Here is a 6,000-nt window from a genome sequence, read left to right on the forward strand (position 1 = left end):
GAGTTCTTAGGGTGTTTCTCCTCTGCTCCAAAATGTCCAGCAAATGACAAATGTTGGCTAGGATGTGGAGAAAAGGGAACCCTCCTAGATTGTTGGGCTGTGCTTAGTTGCTCAGTTGTATCCAACTCTTTGCGACCCCATGGATTGCAGCCCACCAGACGCCTCTGTCCATGGGATTATCCGGGCAAGAATACTGGCATGGGTTGCCATGCTCTCCTCCAGGGGATCTTCCCAACCCTGGGATTGAACCCAGGTGTCCCGCATTGCAGGCAGATTCTTTACCATCTGAGCCACCGGGGAAGCCCCCAAAACTGTTGAGAGGGAATACAAATTGATATGGAGGTTCTTTAAAAAATTAAAAATAGAACTATGCAGCAATTCCACTCCTGGGTATTTGTCCAAAGAAAATGAAAACACTATTTGGAAATATATTTGCACCCCTATGTTCATTGTAACATTATTTCTAGCAGCCAAGATATGGAAACAACAGAAGTGTCCATCAATAGATGAATAGATAAAGAAAAAAATATATGTATGATGAAATATTACCCATAAAAAGAAGGAAAACTTGCAACCACATAGATGAACCTAGAGGGTATTTTGCTAAGTGAAATAAATCAGAGAGAGAAAGACAAATGGAATCCAAAAAAAAACACAAAGTATAACTAACCAGAAACAGATACAGAGATACCAACAGTTGGTTGCCAAGTGGAGGTGGGTAGGGGGAGGAGAGAAATAGGTGAGGGAGATTAGGAGGTACAAACTTTCAGTTGCAAAATAAATGAGTCATGGGTATGAAATGTACAGTGTAGGGAATATAGTCAATAATTATGTGATATCTTTGGACAGTGACAGATAATAACTAGACTTACTGTGGTGATCATTTCAAAATGTATAGAAATATCGAATCACTATGTTATGTATATATCAGGAACTGACACAATATTGTAGGTCAATTATACTTCAAAAACAAGCAAACAAGCTCAGAGATAGAGATTAGATTTGTGGTTACCAGAGGTGGAGGTGGGGAGATAGGAGAAGGGGAATTGGATGAAGGCAATCAAAAGGTACAAACTTCCAGTTGTAAGATAAATAAGTACTAGGGATTTAATGTACAATATGATAAATATAATCAACAGTGCTGTAAGTTATAAGGAAAACTGTTAAGAAAACAAATCCTAAGAATTCTCAGGACAATGAAAAACACGTAAATATTTTTCTGTTTCTTTCATGTATGTATATGAAACATGGATATTCACTAAACTTACTGTGGTAATCATTTCATGATGTACACGAGTCAAATCATTATGTCATACACCTTAAACATATACAGTGCTGTACGTCAATTATATCTCTATCAACTAAAAAAGATGCACAATGTGAGAGTTGTGAGTTAAGTTTTATTTGGGGCAAAATGAGGACTGCAGCCCAGGAGGCAGCACCGCAGATAGCTCTGAGAGACTGCTCCAAAGGGGCAGTGGGAGGACAGTCAATATACAAGGTTTTGGTGAACGGGGAGTTTTATAAAGGTTTTCTGCTAGTCACGAGGATTTGATGTCATCATGAAGGGATTTAGTGCTTTTCTAGATAGAAGATGGCGAGGATTGGAATCATAAAATTTGTTCCTGAAAATATCCAACTGTATAAAAACCAGTTCCACCAGGTTCCCTGGAGCACAGAGTCCCTCACTCTCCACCCTGAACCCCCTCCAGGTGTTTAAGGTCAGCAGCTGCAGCAGTGCAGGGCTCAATCTCTGCAGAGGCAGATGGCAAACGCCCTTGCTGTTCAGTCACTGGCAATGCTCTTGGAAAGTGCCAGTTTGCAGTTGACATCTCAAAGAAACTGGAAGAAAAAAATACTTTCCGCAGCTCTCCTACATTCAATGACTTAAGTCAAAATTCCTTATTTTGCCCTCCACAGCACCCCAGCCCTGCAAGTGGCATGTGGTCTGTTCCCTCTGGCTGGCTAACCATCCCCTCTTCACTTGTAAAAATTCCATGCCTCCTTAAACATTCCTTTCCTGGTTCTCACCAAAGGATAAGGAGGTTTCCTCTACTTTTAAAAACCCCAAACCCTTTCCCATTTTTTTTTTCCAAAATGAAGTTTCCTTTTTTTTTTTTTAATGACAAAAGCAAAACCTCCTTGATTACCAAAACATCAGAAAATACCAATAGGCAAAAAGAACATAACTCAAAATAACACCCACCCGAAACAGCGTGTATTACCAATTTGAAATTATATTTTGCTCTGTTTATTACCACTGTTACATTTGTCTCATCAATTTGTTCATTCAGGGCAAATGTGGTTTCAGTATCCAGGCACATGAGGGTATATTCTTAGAGCAGAAGGGGACTGAGCCTGTTACATGACCGCAAGGAGTGAGGCTTGAAGGCCAGGGGAGCTCAAAGCAAACTTTTGACCCAAACAGGGAAGCAGGCTGCATTGAAAAGTGGTTGTAATCAAGGGAAGATTGGGCAAAGTTAGGGCAGGGGCTGTCTGGAGTCTGGGCTGGAACTCACAGTAGTGGGGAGGTGTGTGGGGAAGTAAGGTGGGCATCTGGCTAGAGGTGCCTCCTGGCACTGGACTCTGCCCTCAGGGGTGAGGGATCACTGGTGGATTTAGGCAAGGGGAACTTGTTTTGGGAAATTGGGTGGTGGGGGAGCAGGAGGGGCAGGCAGAAGGCTGCTTGACTCTAAGGACCATTGTCTGTGTCTCCAGAACTTGGCTCAGAGCGCTGGAGGTTTAGACTGTGGCTCAGACAGTAAAGAATCTGCCTGCAAAGCAGGAAACCTGGGTTTGATCCCTGGGTCAGGAAGATCCCCTGGAGAAGGGAAAGGCAACCCACTCCAGTATTCTTGCCTGGAGCATCGCATGGACAGAGGAGCCTGACGGGCTGCCATCCAAAGAGTCGAAAACAGTCAGACACAACTGAGCCACTAATACTGAAAGGCGAGAACATCTGCGGTTGGGGAGTGAGGCAGCTAGAGATGGAGGTGATCTGGGGACCCACAGAGGTACATCAGGAGGATGTGGGTTCAGGTCAGAGACCCAGGGATGAACTGAGGTGGGACAGCAGAGTGGAGGCTGGAGAGAAGGTGGCAAACAGGGAGAGGGGATGAGTGTGTGAGGGGGTGGCCAGGGGAGGTCAGAGTTAGGGCACCTCATTCACTTCTTCTTCGGGTGTTTCTGGGGAGCCTGCTGTGTGTCCTGGACACAAGGGATCCTGAGAGGACAACGCCCTCTGTCTCACCTGGAAGAATCCCAGTGCAGGCCAGACTAAGCCCCAGGAGTCTTTGTTCAGGGTGTAACTGAGCAGGACCCTATGTGGTCTTCCCCAGGACAGGCCTCCTCCATATCTTCTGATTTAGCTCCTCTCTGAAGTACCCTGTTGTTGCTGTTTAGTTACTAAATCTTTGTTACCTCATGGAATGTAGCCTGCCAGGCTCCTCTGTCCATGGAATTCTCCAGGCAAGCATCCTGGAGTGGACTGCCATTTCCTTCTCCAGGGGATCTTCCTGACCCAGGGATCGAACCTACATCTCCTGCTTGGCCAGCGGATACTTTACCACTGAGCCAATTGGGAAGCCCTCTGAAGTACCTACATGACAGTATCTGAAGCACTTTTTCCGAGTTGTTTCAGAGATGTGAAAACTCCTAATCGAAAGGAAGATGTTAACTACCTGATGACCAGGAGCACACAGCCCCAGGCCTCCTGAAGCCTAAGGACTGATAACGTTCACCCCTGTGACACCACCTGCTGCCTCACCATCAGCCCATCAGAGAATTGTGTACAAGCTGATCACAAACCCTGTGACACTTCCCACCTCCCTCACCTGGTTTGTAAAAATGCTTTACCTAAACCCTTTGGAGAGCCTGGGGTTTTTCAGGGCACACGGCACCCGTCTCCTTGCATGGCCCTACAATAAATCTTTCTTTGCTCCAGAGTCTGACGTTTCAGTTTATTTGGCCTCCCTGTGTGCCAGGTGCACGAACTTGTGCTAGTAGAGGGGCGATTTGGCCTAGGAACTCATAGGGGCTGGGATGTGTCCCCAGGTCTGCCAGGGAAGGAAGAGGCTTCCAACCTCTGGGGGGACACAGCAGCCAACTCTGGAAGGCGGGCCAGTAGACAAGGGGCGGGGTGAGAGGATGAGGGGGGTGGTGGGATGGCGGAGGGGGAGAAATTCCAGGTAGAGGGAACCACATGCAAAGGCACAGGGCAGGAAACCACAGGTTGCTGCTGGGGAATCACCACAGTGGGTGAGACAGGGAAGGAAGGAGGAGGGGAAGGAGAAGCAGAGAAAACAGAATTTCCTTAATGTTGCCAGGAGTGGCCACGCATAGGCACTCTGTCGCTGCCCCGCACCCAGTTTGGTCCACGTGTAGGGCAGGCTTGAAGGGAGGCAGGAAACCAGACAAGGTCTCACATGCTCAGCCAGAGTCCACCTGTCTTTCGAGAACAGCTCTAAGGAGAGGAAAGATTTTATCTTTTTAATATACCCCTCACCCTGTCCTGGACTTTCCTGGTGGCTCAGCAGTCAAGAATCTGCTTGCAACGCAGGAAACTCGGGTCTGATCCCTGCATTGGGAAGATCCCCTGGAGAAGGAGATGGCAGCCTATTCCAGTATTCTTGCCTGGAGAATCCCATGGGCAGAGGAGCCTGGTAAGCTACAGTCCGTGAGGTTGCAAAAAAGTCGGACATGACTTAACCACCAAAGGACAACTCCCTGAACCACTCTCCCTCCTTTGCTCACAAGCCCAGATGGGAGGAGCTCAGGAAACATTTAGTTTCTAACGGAAACTCCTTCTTAGGGTGATTCTGAACCCTGACTGTTTTATTCACCTGCCATAGGAGTGCCCAGGAAATGTTGGCAACAGTTACTATTACTGTTATTATTTGTACTATTACTGTTATCATTTGCCCTCAAGAAACCGTGGGAGGGGCCATGGTGAAACATCAAATTACTTAAAATCAAGGGGGTCCTTGGAATGTGAATGAGGCGATCCTAGTTCTGTTCTTGGTCTGACTATTCGGATTATATCCAATGAGCCACCTCAGGATCCTCACCTGCACAATACCATTTTTTAATGTCTTTTTTTTTTTTTTAAATTGTGGTGAAAGTCACATAACATGTGCTCAGTCACTCAGTTACATTCAACTCTTTTGCAACCCCGTGGAGAATAACGCTCCAAGCTCCTCTGTCTATGGGACTTTCCAGGTGAGAATACTGGAATAGGTTGCCATTTCCTCTTCCAGAGTTCACATAATATAAAACACAGCATTTTAATCATATTTCACTGTACAGTTCAGTGGCACTAAGTACATTCACACAGTTATGCAGCTCTCACTGTCATCCGTCTCCCAAATCTTTCAGCTTCCTAAACCTGAAACTCTGTCCGCATGAAATGCTAAGGCCCCATCCCCACCACCCCCAGCTCCTGGCATCTACCAATGTACTTTCTGACTCTATGCATTTGACTGTTCTAGGTACCTCATAAGGATCCTAGGATCCTCATGGTGGATTCACTCCAGTATTCTTGCCTGGAAAATCCCATGGACAGAGGAGCCTGATGGACTACAGCCCATGGGATTGAAAAGAGATGGAACAACTTAGTGACTGAAGAAGAAGAACAACAACAAAGTATATTGAAATGCATTTTTAGTATTAAGTTAATATATGTCCTATGAACAGATTATATCTTCTTTTTTCTCCTCCTCCTGCTATATGTGGAGAAGGCAATGGCAACCCACTCCAGTACTCTTGCCTGGAAAATCCCATGGATGGAGAGCCTGGTAGGCTGCAGTCCATGGGGTCGCTAAGAGTTGGACACGACTGAGCGGCTTCACTTTCATTTTTCCCTTTCATGCACTGGAGAAGGAAATGGCCACCCACTCCAGTGTTCTTGCCTGGAGAATCCCAGGGACGGGGAACCTGGTGGGCTGCCGTCTATGGGGTCACACAGAGTTGGACACGACTGAAGCGACTTAGCAGCAGCAGCGG

This window comes from Budorcas taxicolor, chromosome 5 (genome assembly GCF_023091745.1).
Source record: "Budorcas taxicolor isolate Tak-1 chromosome 5, Takin1.1, whole genome shotgun sequence".
NCBI classification, from domain to species: Eukaryota; Metazoa; Chordata; class Mammalia; order Artiodactyla; family Bovidae; genus Budorcas; species Budorcas taxicolor.